This window comes from Apodemus sylvaticus, chromosome 17 (genome assembly GCF_947179515.1).
Source record: "Apodemus sylvaticus chromosome 17, mApoSyl1.1, whole genome shotgun sequence".
NCBI classification, from domain to species: Eukaryota; Metazoa; Chordata; class Mammalia; order Rodentia; family Muridae; genus Apodemus; species Apodemus sylvaticus.
The window spans coordinates 20445978-20461414 of NC_067488.1; positions in this window are offsets into that span (position 1 = coordinate 20445978).

The window sequence follows — 15437 nt, forward strand, 5'->3', positions numbered from 1 at the left end:
TAAGAGACATTGTAGTGGCATGCTTAATCGTAACAAGGATCAGACAGTATTATTAAGGATCAGGTGAATACATGATTAAAATTTATCTCGATTCGCTTCCTAAAAATTATTCTTGGTATATTTCATTTCTCTGGTGGTTTTATTATAATATTCTATGAATATCATTTAGCTAGGTAGGCTGTTTCATTAATAAAAAAATAAATTCTACTAACCCAGGGCAGGACATAATAAAGCTACCTGTGAGTTTTAACATATCTGGGAATAAATGGCAAAATTAATCTAAAAAGATGCCAATAATAAAATTAAATTATACGCGCTAAAGAAAAATGTGAGAATCCAATTAAAAAGAATTCCATTCTAAATCTGGGACAAAGTGGATGAGCAGGGTTGAGTTTCAAATGAAGAGAGATTTGAGGTCAAAACCATAACTAAAGTTTATGGGACGCTAACACATCTTCATTTATATCCACCCTAGCTCCGAACCGCAGCTAACGCGCCTGTATTTTATGATGAATACTCGTCAGAATGACAAGAGAAGGCATGGAGAACCACTGCGAAGCCGTGGAATGTCACCTAGGTGAGTTAAAGAAGACAAGTCGGGTGGACAGGAGGGACCAAGTCGCTTTTAAACAGTAGCTTATTCATAAAAGCCCACTGATAAAATATGTGAGGTCATAGGAGAGGAGAGCTGTAATGAAGAGGAAATCACAGGAGCTAGGGTTGAGGGGAACAACTCAGGCTGGATGTCAAATGATGTGGAAGTAAGCAAGCCTTCAGATCTTTAGAGCTATGGTTCCTAGCTCCAGCTTCTGCCTTGGCCAGCTACTTAACCATTGCGAAGTTCATTTTTCCTAACACTGAAGGGAACGTTAATAGCTCGAGCGGTGCTGAAGGCTATTGGCACGTGATGCACACGGAGCGCTCAGCACAGTACTTGGCATAAACAGGTTCAGTACGTGATCAAGATCTTGTTGAAGAGCGAGCGGTTGGAGAACGAGTGCTGAGCCACGAGTGGATCGAGGTGGTCTGGATCGTGATGGTACCTCTAGGATCCAGAGGAGGGCTGGGACGATTTAGGGGAGATGGTAAAAACAGCTTGTGATGACAATCTAGCGCCAGAAATGGTAAAAATAAGTTTTTAAGGCTACTTGCCCTGCTAGCCAGGCGGGGCCAGGGAGGGGGAAGGACACAAAGTACTGTGTTTCTTTGGACAGCAGGGGGCTCCCGGGCACTGGAAAGCAGTAAGCACAAGAGTTTATTATTTTCTGTCTTGTGCCCAGCTAATGGCTACTCCTTGTGAGTGAGCTAGCACTTATCTGGTGCTACCGTTCAAAAGAAGTCATGTATCTTTATAATCACATTGAATGATTTTTGCTATGAGGTAGATGAAGTCCTTGGCATACACTATAGAGTGTATCACAGTACTCATGCATGGTACTTACTGTCCATCTATCCATTCCAGAAGGACATTACAGGATGCTTTTAGCCCCCATGGAAGAAGGGTGCTTGTATCAGAAAGTCAGATTAAAGGCAATACATTAATATAGAAAAGAGGCAAGTGTGGGGAGCTGTAGATCTAAAGGATGGAGTAGGGAACAGAGGGGGCTGTGCCCCATCTGGGGACTTAACCGTACTCGTTAGAAGAGGGCAAGGAAGAAGGGTCCTCAATTTATATGATCTGTAAATGGAGATGCAAAATGTCCAAGAAGTGTTCTGGGTGGGGCAAATGCTATTTGTAGAAGTGTAACAATGGACAAAGAGAGGACTACAAGGAGGGAGAGTGTCTCGTGGAGACTCAAAGTCCAAGTGAGGAAAGAGATCTGGTATCTCCTACTCCTTGCTGTAAGGGCCACAGGTCACTACATTGCTGATTCTTCAGTTGATGCAGATGGTGTTTCTACCATCACACTTTAAAGTTACTAATCATTTCCCCTTTCAAAGAATCACTTCTCAGAAGTCACATTTTGTTTGCTTTCTGATTTTAGTTTACTGCTGTCTGGACAGTTTCTTTAACTTAGTAGAGTTATTTGAAAGCAGATGTCTTTGTTGACTTACCTGTAAGTAGACTGCACACGGAGATCTCATTTTCACCATCTCTGTTCATATCTATTACTTACTTGCCCTAAGGAATGTGAACAAACTTGTAGCCAAAGAAAATTAATCATCAACCATCCATCTAGGTCCTGGCAAAAACTTTAGAGCAGCAGTTCTCAACCTTCCCCATGCTGTGGCCCTTTAATACAGTGCCTCATGTTCTGGTGGCCCCCAACTGAAAAATTATTTTGTTATTACGTCATAACTGTAATTTTGCTACTGTTATTGTCTTAGTCAGGGTTTCTATTCCTTCACAAACATCATGACCAAGAAGCAAGTTGGGGAGGAAAGGGTTTATTCTGCTTACACTTCCACAGAGCTGTTCATCACCAAAGGAAGTCAGGACTGGAACTTTAGCATTTCAGGAAGCAGGAACTTTCCATACATGTCTGCAACCCCAGTGCTGAAGAAGGTGGAGACAGTAGGGTTGCAGGGATTTGTCTTGGCTATCACTGCAGCTCCAGGTTCAGTGAGAGACCCTGTCTCAAGAGGTTAATACGGAGAGTGATAGAATGGTGTACCTGGCCGTGTCTCTGGCCTCTCATGCACTGGTATACATGTGTGCATACACCACCTATACATATATACACCTATACATTTATATACCACCTATACATATATAGCCCCATACCTCACGAGTATAAAAAATCAAATAAAATAAATCTTTCCAAACAAGCAAAGCCTATGTGTTTCTAATAAATTTCATTTCTGTTTGTTCCTGGGCATTTCTAGGTTACCTTGCAGTTAAATGTAACCAGAATTTTTCCTTACTAGAAACTTACTCTTGTATTTTAAGCATCTAATGTTAAAATTAGGAAGAGATGACAGCTTTCAGTGTATAATCCTTTATTTAGATATGTATAGCTTGAATTCACTTTTCTACCAGAATAAGCCCTATAAACCTATAAATACATAGGCTTATAGTACATAAACTAAGATGTGCTTTTATTTCTATTCAGAACTTTAAGAATACACCAGCTCCTGGCTTTGCTCAGCCTCTTACAAAGTAACCAACTAGGAGTTTGCTACAAACATTCCTGCACAGACTTGGTATAACTGGAACTTCATTCAAAATCAACCCATAGAAACCTGGCAGCGACTGTGTTTTGTTCAAATGATAGAACCATGCTATTCTTGCTATGAGTATAACCAAAGGCTCAAACAGCTTCTTGTATTTACCAATAACTCACAAGGGATACCTTTTGGTCATTTTCTACCAAGCTCATAGCATTTTGAGTTAGTTTTTTGACATGGTGAACTTCTGCTTTTGCTTGTTTGTCCATGCCTGGAGGAATGAACGAATCAGTGCAAAGCAGCCATGCAGTGCACTCCAAGTTTCTGAATCACTGCTGTTGAAAGGACGCGAATTTGGGATCCATTCAAGAGGCAAGAAAAAAAATTCAGGTTAAGGAGTTGGAAAACGTTTGTATTTTACATTTGTACATAATATTTAACGAACCTACAAAAAAAAAAAAACAAGAGAAGATTGAAACAAAATAACCTAAACTTGTAGATTAGGTTTTAACTAGGTGTACTGACAGATCACTGTATGCCATTCTTGTAAAATTGTCTTGTGTGCTACTGAAGCAAAACCCTGTCCAGAGAAATCCCAAGTGGTTTAAGTAAATGGGCTCTGCTTGAGTTCACATTCTTTATAATAATAATAACAACAACAACAACAATAACAATAACAATAGTTATTATTATTACCGTGGCCCTTGGGCTCAAATCCAGTACCCTGTTCATGCAAGATAAGAATTTTACCCCAAAGCTGTATAATACTAGCCTCTACTTCTATTTTAAATTTCTTCTTACTTTTTAAAATTAAAATGTTAAATTACATTGTATTTATTTGTGTGTTTGTTGTGTATGTATGTAGGCATGTATAGGCCACAGCTCACGTGTACAGGTGAGAAGACAACTTTGGAGAGAGTCAGCTCTCTCCTTTCACCTTGTGGGTCCTAGAGACTGAACTAACGTTCGGACGTTTAGTGAGTTGTCTTGCAGACCCTATTTTCTTTATTTTAATAGCACAAGGGGCACAGCACATAGTTGATGTTACAGACTGAGAGAATGAAGAGGCCTCCAGCTTACAGATACATGGTTCCTGCCGGCTGGTGCGTTAGTGGCCTGTGAGTTATGGTCACAACCAACCACTTTCTTATTGGACCCGAGTGCTGTTCCACAGGAGGAATTTCATGTCTGACCATGCAAATCCAGTCAGGACGTGGAGGGCCATAGGTTCTAGGGGCTGGGGAACCTACTGTTTTGCTAAATGGCCATTTTGTCCGACAGCTTTTCTAAATAGTTATGCGCCTGTGTATTCGCACTGCTCTCGACCTTGGCCGGAGAAGCTTCCTTTTGCAGTGAGTATTCGTTTAGAGAACCGTAACTGCTCAAAAATCTGAGAAAAAGGGACTGTGAGTGCTTACAGACTCACAGGAAGTGGGCATCAGTCTTCTCCCATCTAAGCCTCAGGGAACAGGGAGCAGAAAGAGTGTAAGAACTGAGGATTGGGAGCAGTTACGAGATGCTGTCTTCTGTACATGACATACTGTTGCACACACCGATTTATAACAGCTGTGGTTACCTGAGTGAGACAGGCCCAAGATCAACATCAGTCAACACTCCAGCACTGCCGTCGGAGGCGCTCCTGAAGCCCCAGTCTTACCGGAAGAAGAGCTATTGATCATTGATGGCTTTCCATTGTGTCAGGAATAAATTAGGTGCTGCTACTAGACCTTAAAGAAAACATTTTGCTAAATTATTAGACGTTGTATTCTTCTCATACGTTAAGAATCGAGCAATTCTAGGAAGATATAATAATTCCTTGGTTCTTTTTTTCCACAGGCTGATTTTAGTGGTCTTATGCGGAGTGTGGCATCTAGCTTCAAAGTGACATCATGGTCCTAGAGTGACTGTTAGGGATCCAAAAATTAAATCTTCATTCCATGCCTAAGGAAGTGGAAAACATGGAGTGAGAGTCACTGGTCAGTGAAGTTCACCTCTTAAAAAGAAGACTTTTTACACATTACAACCTCTACATCACTATTTCTACTTACGCCTCACTAGCTGTATAGTAATACATAGGTATTCCTGTCTGTGGGAAAGGAAGAGGAATGTATTATCTTAGCAAAGCATATGAACACAACTAATAATAATTTTGTTGACAAGAGATGAGAGAACAGAGAGTGAGTGGGTGTCTGGCGATCTTTACCAAATTTATGGGCATATATGGTATTGTTTATACTTTTACTCTTACAAAATAGTGTTGTAAGAATACACTTATTTTTTTCCTACAATATTTGTTTTGTTGTTGTTGTTTTGTCTTGTATTTTTTCAAGACAAGCTTGCCTTGTGTAGTCTGTAGCTCTGTAGGCCAGTCTGGCCTCATGGCTGGTCCTTGCCTCTGGCTCTCAAGTGCTGGGATTAGAAGCATGTGGCAGAACTGCCTGGTCTTTGCCATGTTTTAGCATAACACTTTCAATAGATTCTCTGGGAATTTTGCATCACGCACTGCAATCACACTCATTTCCAACTCCTTCCACATTTGCTCCCGACTCTTGTGACCTCCTCATCAAAGAAGTAAAAATAAAAATAAAAATATGTAAAAAAGTAAAACCAAGTCCAATTGGTGTTGTCTCATTGGAACATGAGAAACTCTCAGTGGCCCGCCCCTCAAGTAGAACTAGCCCTTCCTTTTCTGCTCCCCTGCGGTAGCCATCATTTGTGGAGCGCTTCACTTCAGCATCCCCTTCATGTTTTTGTTTTAAATTTTTTATTAATTATTCCTTTCATTTACATCTCAAATGATATCCCCCTTCCTGGTTACCCCTCCACAACCTCCCCATCCCATCCGCCTTCCCCCGCCTCCCATCCCCCTTCCCCCGCCGCCGTTTTCCTCTATGAGGGTGCTCCTCCACCCATCCACCCACTCCTGCCCCACTGATCCAGCATCCCCCCACCCCCCTACACTTAAGAGTTCTCTTTGATGGCTTCCGGTCTAGGCAGTTCCTTTTGTCCGGAAAGGTTATGGCAATGGGTTGTCACAGAAGCTGGCTGTGTCCCTTTCACTTAACTGGGCTCCGCAGCCATCCACGGCAACAGTAACCCCCTTGTTCTTCACAGTCGGCAGGAGAACAGCAATCCCTGTTTTTTTATTATTATTATTTTTTATTTAAAAGATTTATTATGTATATAGCATTCTGCCTGCATGTACACCTGCAGGCCAGAAGAGGGCACCAGATCTCCTTATAGATGGTTATGAGCCATTATGTGGTTGCTGGGAATTGAACTCAGGAACGCTGGAAGAGCAGACATCCGAGCCATCTCTCTCCCTCTGTTTTCTTTTTCTTTTTTTTTTTTTAAATTTAGGTTGATATTATTCTCTATCATGTTGCATCCTTTTATGACAACATTATGCATTTTCTTCTGCTCTTAGCTCAAAGGAGTAAAGATACTATTCTTTAATAAATGTGGTTGTACCTCAATTCTTCAGACTTGGTGGCAAAACACAATAATAGGTTATAATACTGAATCTGACACAGAAAAGAACAATAAATTGAGGATAATCCAACTAGATTATTGCATTAATGAGTGAGATTAGTACAGTGAACGGGGATGGGATGTAGCTCGTAACTCCATGACGTTCAGAAGTTATATAACTTCTCTGCTTTGCTTGCCTCTTAGAAAAGTGTTAATTTTGTTGTTTGCCTTATAGGACTGGCATGTGGACTTAAAGAAAAGGACTTGGGGCAAAAGTTTGTCTGTAGTAAATGCAGGGTATGTGTTGAGAGTTGTTAGCTGTTGTGCCAGTGAAGTTAAAAAAAATTCTCCCTGTAGAATGATGAGAGAGGGCTAGGAAGAGAGGGGGAAGGTTCTGGTTAGAGTCAAGATCAAGTCAGGTGAGAGACTGCAAGTGTCCAGTGAATTGCAAGATGACCAAGAAGAAGAGAACATGCTTGTGAGGAACTGTAGACCCAGGGCAGAGCCAAGACAGCTCAGCAACAGGTCCGAAGACAGTGAGTAGGTTAGCTTTCTGTCTCTGTGACCACAATTCTTTACATGAACAACCCGCGGGAGAACGAATGAGTTGGTCTCCAATGGTTCAGCCCATAGTCACTTGGCCTCACACACTTGGGCATAAGGTTGTGGTGGCCGGAGCACGTGACTGGGAAGCTTAGTTACCTTCTGATGCACAGGAGGAAGAGAGCAAATCCGGAAGGGGCTCAGGACAAGGTGATCTCAAGGACTCGCTCCTAGTGATCTGCCTCCTTCAGTGAGCTCTTGCCTTTCCAGATTTTTATAAACACCACCCGCTGGGTGAGCCTGGACTTTATTCCTTATACACGACTAGAATGGGAGCTTTATCCCCTGTGTGGCTGCTGGCCAGGCTCTCCCTTTGGTCCTTTCTGAAATAAGGCATGACAGCAGGTTTCCTTCCAAACGCATGCACACAGCAAGAGTGAACACAGTGAAGCTCACTGTCTTGGAAGTGACCCACTGACCTTATCCCCTACGGCTTCCTCTATGGGGATGGAGTTACCACACCCAGGCAGAGGTCACTGGGGGATCACTTAAAAGGCACCTTGCTACAAATACTACAAATGTTTTGCCACCTACCATGTTTTAAAACTTAATTCTGGGGCCAGTGAGATGGCTCTGTCCGTAAAGGTTTTTTTTTTTTTTTTTTTTTGGATTTGGTTTTTTTGAGACAGGGATTCTCTGTATAGCCCTGGCTGTCCTGGAACTCACTCTGTAGACCAGGCTGGCCTTGAACTCAGAATTCCACCTGCCTTTGCCTCCCAGAGTGCTGGGATTACAGGCCTGTGCCACCACCACCCGGCTGTAAAGGTGTTTTCTGACAAGACCGCTGATTTGAATTTGATCTTCGAAGTCCAAATGGTGGAAGGAGAGAATTAACTCCCACAAGTTTTTTGAACTTCACCCATATGCTCAGGGTGAAGTTCACCCTGACACCCACACATTCCATATAGAAAGCAAATACATACAGGTAATAAAATGATTAAAACTCCTGGTGAGAGGGCTCAGCCGTTAAGAACACTGAATATTCTTCCAGAGGACCAGGGTTTGATTCCCAACAAACATGGCAGCTCACAACTCTCTGTAACTCTAAGATCTGACACCATCACAGGCAAACCACCAAAGTACCAAACAAACAAACAAACAAACCCATTTCAGCAAGTGAATGTTTTAAAAGGACAGAGTGTTTGGGAATATAAATTTTAATCTGTGCCACCACTAATTGCACATAGATTGCACTTGTCCACACCCTTCTCTGCATGGGTGTCTTAGAACCGTGCTTCCTGCCATGTTCAGTTCTGCAGGCCTACGCTTCTTGGTGGCAGATACAGGGCAGCAATATTCTCTAGCAGGTATTTTTGCCAGAATATATAGAAATTTCGGAATTGAAATCTCTGAAGAAAACAGGCAGTTGAGAATGTGAGTATGTTAAACTAGAAATATATTCATTAGCGTGACTATCAAAGTTGTTTAGAAAAATTTGACATTTATTCTAGGTTCCAAAATTCTTGGCTCCCACAGTGCATGAAAGGCCTTGTATAAAAACACTGTAGGCCTTTTAATCTCCACACTTCTATGACATCAGGTTTTGTTGAATCTCAGAGGACTGGAATTGAAGCATCTTTAAGGAAAAGAGTGGAGAGATGCAATAAATAATCAAAACTGCATTAAAAGGAAGTCTTTTTCCACTTGCTGCAGAGAGGAGGCTGTGATGATCTTTTCAGACTATAGACTGGCAGCCTAACATTAAACACCATTATACATATGAGATTTTATATATCCTCACTGTGCATGTTATCTATATTTTATTACACCCAACAATTCAATCTGATAAAAGAGCAAGTGTGTGTGGATATGTTTGAGCAGTTAAAAGAACCTCTTTTTTTGTATCTTTCAAAAGTAGATTTTCAATGTCTGAGGGAAATTACTTCTGTACATGTCTTCACAGTAACTTTTTTTTTCGAGACCGGGTTTCTCTGTGCAGCCCTGGCTGTCCTGGAACTCACTCTGTAGGCCAGGCTGGCCTCGAACTCAGAAATCCGCCTGCCTCTACCTCCCAAGTGCTGGGATTGAAGGCGTGTGCCACCACGGCCCGGCCACAGTAACTTTTAGTTAGATAAAAGGTTCAGAGACCTTCTAATCTTTTGAATGGTTACTTCTATATTTTACTATTAGGGAGAGGGGATAGATTAGAAGGAGAATCAGACACAAGTGTTTTTAAAAACAAAAATCCTCTAGCCATTATTTTTTTTCATTCAAACTACATACCCTTGTTAAACCAACTTCCTCTCTGTTGCATGATCTTTTCATCCTAGGACCTGAGATAAGGAGCTGTCTGACGTGGAGAGAATAGATGCAGATAGATTGACAGAACCTACTTTCTTTTTTCTTTTTTTTTCTTTCACTTATGTTTTATGCTGGCAAATAACACATCACCCTTCTGCCTGTAGTACATTCATATACAAACTTCACCTCCTATCCTGAAATAAACCATGTGGAAAAAAATACAGTGTTTCCATTGGTAGAAACAGGTAATATTATGAAAATCAACATAATCCATATCTACTTAGAAGACAGGATGGAAATAGTTATGTTGGTCCCATGTGGTCACTGGAAGCTCACGATGGTTGTCTAACTCAATGGACTAGTCACTACCCCTCTTGTATCCCTGCTGTCAGACCTGACTCAGTTTCTCTTGGCATCCTAAGATGGAGAGATGTTGTAGGATTTTTCCTGCCTAATCACATTAGGGCAGTGGGAGGCCTGTGATTAGACAGGAAAAAGGGAGGTGGGGCTAAGAGAGGAAGAGAGAGGAGCATCTCAGAGAAGGAAAATGGCTGTTGATGTATCTTCAGGGGCATTTTCTAGTCACAAGTAGCTATGATTTCAAAAGGTTAAGAGAAGAGTGGATGCAAAAAATGTGGTATATCTACACAATGGAGTACTATTCAGCCATTAGAAACAATGAATTCATGAAATTCTTAGGCAAATGGATGGAGCTAGAGAACATCATGCTAAGTGAGGTAACCCAGACTCAAAAGGTGAATCATGGTATGCACTCACTAATAAGTGGATATTAACCTAGAAAACTGGAATACCCAAAACATAATCCACACATCAAATGAGGTACAAGAAGAAAGGAGGAGTGGCCCCTGGTTCTGGAAAGACTCAGTGAAACAGTATTCGGCAAAACCAGAACGGGGAAGTGGGAAGGGGTGGGTGGGAGGACAGGGGAAGAGAAGGGGGCTTACGGGACTTTCGGGGAGTGGGGGGTCTAGAAAAGGGGAAATCATTTGAAATGTAAATAAAAAATATATTGAATAAAAAATAAAAAAATATTTCCGGCAATAGAGAGATACTATTTTTTCCATACAATGGTTTGTGATGCTGTAAACACTATACAGTACTCCATCTTTATTGTTATTCAAATCATATTTCATGTATATAAAAATAATACTATTTTGAATTTTTTGAATTGTGGAAAGGCGATAGTAGTATCCCCAGTGAAGAGGAAGGCTCAGCAGCAGTGGTTACAGAAAATCCTGTGGTCCTCACAGCAAGGTGAACTGCATCCCCGATCCAGCCAGGTTGGCAGAGGGCTAGCCCTACCTACAAGGTAGGCAACAGTGCTGACGTTGTATGATTTCCACCCACACAGTCTCTTCTGGCCTTCAGATTCCTACAGGGCCCACAAGATGCTCAGAAAAGATGGAAAGATGTAGAAGAACAACTTAAAAGATAAACCACCAGATCAAACATTATCTACCGTGTGCTAGACACTTTGAGACCTCTGTGCTCAATTTCCAATGGTTTCAAGGAACAAAGGAATGGTCAGGTTAATTTATTTCTGCGCTGATTGAAGCAGGTACCTATCAAGTCATTGGGAGAGGCTGATGGGATAATTCTTAGAGGCCAAGTGATCCTGGTAGCCTGTGGTTTTGCTAAAACTTATAGCAGACACAGAAAACAAAAGAATCAAATGAAGACAAAACCAGAATACTGAGACTGAAAAACAGACAGACAGACAGACAGACAGAGCTTCTGAACATGCCCATGAAACAGACAACAATGTTCAGAATTCCAGGACAAAATGGGTGGCCAGTGGGATGATATGTTTTACCTTTATTCCTCGAAGAGAAAGAACATATGGTCTCTTAAAGTCTTCATTTGAAATTCTCAAATTCTTCTGGGTGTGTACATAAGAATGATCAGATCCCGGGTATCTTTAGCCCGGATAACTCCTGAACAGTGTTGGAGTGCTGGGACATTCTGCTGAAGAGAGCTTGAGGAAGCTCTTGGAGGCCACCACACCAGTTAACACCCTCTTCCCTAAAACACTGGAGACATGACTGCTGGAGATCTGAGAGCTGGCCCTGGGAGGCAATGCTCAGGCAGGTGAGAGATTCTCAGCTCCTTTCCGTTATTAGGGACAGTGGGTGAGCGCGGCAGAGGGTGAGCGGCCACCTATGTTGGGGAGGTAGCTCATGACTCTCATCACCTGAGACAGGAATTTGCAGGCTTTCTACCTTATGAAGTGGCTGCAGAAATCTTGCCTAGAATATTTCCTTCTCATAGAAAAGACACTGAATGTGGAATATTGCTATGCTCAGGTGTGTGCTGTGTTCAAAGCTTTTCTCCCCCCACAAAGTGAAGGTTTGAAAAAACTAGACTTTTGAAGAATCATTCCCCAAACTATTCACACAGTCTGCTCTTTCTGAGACTTAATACATAGTTGGCACAATCTGCTCCTGCAATGCAGGTATTGGATGCATTAGGAATAACAGAGGAAAGTGGTTCTTGTTTTCTATTGATCTGTATTGCTGCTTTTTAGAACTTGGCAATGTGACTTCAGAACAGTGAAGAATGGGAACTGAATGGATTGTGACAGTTTTGGTGGCCATGCAGCCATTTTGCTTTTGACGTTTAGTGAGCCTCCTACAATGCCTTTGCTATATGTTCAGATGTAACAGAGAACCACACAGCATTTGTGACTGTAGGGTGCAGTGATTTCCCTCTGTAGAGCAGTCATGGGTTTGAATGAATTTGTACCAATACTGTTTTTAAAAATCTTATCTTTTTTTTTAACAATTTAAAAAAAACTTAAATTATCCCTTTATTATTTCTTATGTGCATTAGTGTATTTTGTTTCCTGCATCTATGTCTGTATGAGGGTGTTAGATCTCCTGGAACTGGAGGTTGTGAGCAGAAATATGGGTGCTCGAACCTTTGAGCCATCTCTCCAGCTCCATAAACCATTTTATCTTTACAAGGCCCCTTGAGAAGAATGTCCAGGTAAAAACTGACATTTTCCTTGCAACCACTCTGAGCAGTTATTGGAAGTCCAGAAGTAGGTCATGAAAACCCACAGATTTGACATTCAAGTTAGAAATTGAAATAAAACTCTGGAGAATTTGACAAGGCTTAGCAAGATGATGTCAGATCTCAGCTAATCTCTGGAAGTTACTGAAATGAAGCTTTATAAGTTCTAATGGTGGAGCTTGCTATTCAAGAGCTTGAAGCTCTGTTTTCAGATTTCAGAAACCCTGTCTCAAAAAAAAAAAAAAAACAAGAAACAAACAAACAAAAAAGTCTTACATTTGACAATGGGAGAAAAGTAGGTGTAATAGGTTGTTGACTCACTGAACACCTCAGCGTTTGGGCCGCTAGGATGCCTACATTTGCTATTGAGAATCTGGTTACTTAAATGGTCACTGTTTGAACTCTCTTGTTTTGAATACCCATCTGTTCTTCTAGAGGATGGACTTGGTGAAGTCAAACTTCTCTGAAGGCTTCCTGCTAGTGGTACTCTGAAGTTGTTTTAGCCATTTATTTACTTACTTATTTATCTGTCGTATATCTGACTGTTATCTATCCATCTACCCTATCTATCTATCTATCTACCTATCTATCTATCTATCTATCTATCTATCTATCTATCTATCTATCTATCATCTATGTATTTATTTGTTTAAGACAGGGTCTCATTTCATATCTCTGGCTATCCTATTACACACTATGTAGATAAGGCTGGTCTGGAACTCACAGAGATCCACCTGTGTCTACCTCCCACATGCTGGGATTAAAGTCAGGTGATTTATTTCAGACACAGTATGTATTATCTCTGTGGTGGGTGTTGAGTTACCAAGGTTTTGAGAAGGTATGGAAACAAGAAATCCATACATACATAAATTTTATATGTATATATATATATATATATATATATATATATATAACCTTTATTTATATTATATTATAAATAAATATAATAAATATAAATATAATATTATATTATTTATATTATATAAGATTTATATAATATAAAGCCTTACATTAACATCCACTATTGGCTTTTGAGCAGTAGGAGTTTTGAGTGTGTTGTTAAGAGTCTATAATGGCAGGACCAGAAAGGCCTAGAAAGAGAACTCAAGTTTTAGGTTATCCTGGGTTAAAGAACAAAGTCAAGACTAGCCTGGACTACCCAGTGAGACTCTTGTTTTTAAAAACCAAGGACAGAGAATACAGCTCAGTGGTAGAATATTTCCTAGTAAGAGCATGCATGGCCTTGCACTGAAAAAAAAATCAACAGACAAAACCAACTGTGATGGACAGCTACAGGGATTCCCAGGGAGAGGTCTGTGAACCCAGTAGGGTTCCGATGTAGGTTTTGTCATTTTTTTGATGAACTTAAAGGAAGAACAAGTTATGGTTAACGAAATGGAAGGTCAGACATTCCTGCTCTGCATGTGCTGCTGTCAGTGTGCTTTCCTTTGGGGAATCTTCTTTTTTTCTATAAGCCTTTTAGCATGTGACTACCTCTCAGATACACTCAGATACCTCTGGTTCATAGTTTCCGCTGAATCTGAGGCCACTCCTCGAGGTAACTGGTTTGCCTCTCTGCATCTGCATTTTTGCATGATTATATCTCTTGCCCTGTCGTTATGTGGAAGCCAAACCTATAAAAATAGAGGTCTCGTGGTTTTATTTAGAAACATGATGAAAGGGTTTTTTTGTTTGTTTGTTTTTGTTTTGTTTTTTCGAGACAGGGTTTCTCTGTGTAGCCCTGGCTGTCCTGGAACTCACTTTGTAGACTAGGCTGGCCTTGAACTCAGAAATCTGCCTGCCTCTGCCTCACAAGTGCTGGGATTACAGGTGTGTGCCACCACCGCCCGGCCATGAAAGTATTATCCTTGATGAAAAAAAAATCAGTTTTGTGTTGTTTGAATCTAAATAAACTATGACTCTTATTTTAAAGTTTTCCCATGAATTGTTCTGAGCACTGTCCAGTGCCTTGCTGGAGGCTTCTGTTACTTTACTGGACAGCTGAGTAAGGAGACCCTTCATCCCTTGTCCCTTATCTTACTTGTAAACAAATTGACCCAGAGTGTTTATACAAAGTCACATGACCAGCAAGGGAGCCTTTGCTCCCAGAATCCTGGGAAAGGAAGAAAAGAAGACAGTGAATGGCCTTTGGACATTCCACAAGCAAAGAATGCTTGCTAGCCCCCAGTTAACCCGAAAATGAACAGTCCATGCTCTCCACAGAGTCTTGAATGGGCCGAACTATTTATTAAGCCGTTCGTGAAACTATGACAAATATTTATTTTAAGGCTTAGAAGGAAAATTCTCTTGTCTCAGAAGCCTGGAGACATACTTGTTTCTTTCTGCACGGAGTGTTCAAGGACATGCTCTTTGCAGAGGGAACACTCAGAGTCTATTGCTTGAAAGAGCAATTGTCACAGAGGAGGGCTGAAGGAGTGACCTTAGCCTGGAGCCTCCCAGGCACAGATAGCGAAAGCATTAAGGATGGGGGAGGAAGATTCCCAGGGAACAGTGACCGGGCAGAAATGGCCTGTTGTAGCTGTGTTGTTTGAAGGATGTAGGTGTGAGCTCCACTCATTATTTCATTCACCATTTGTCATGTAGATAGATCACTGATGGTTTTGGTAACTGGCAGATTTCCTTACAAGGTTTCCGAGATGGCGTTAGGATTCAGCATAAAGAACCCCTCTGCTTATTGTGGACGCTGGGAAGGGCTTGCTGATGGGATCCTGATATGGCTGTCTCCTGAGAAGCTCTACCAGAGCCTGACAAATACAGAGGTGGATGTTTGCATCCAACCATTAGACTGAATGCAGGGTCCCTAATGGGGGAGTTGGAGAAGGGACTGAAGGAGCTGTGGGGGTTTTGCAGCCCCATGGGGGGAGCAACAATGTCATATGTGGCAGAGGATGGCCTTGTTGGACATCAGTGTGAGGACTGGCCTTTGGGCCTGAGGGCTTCGATGCCAGGAAGAGAAGGCG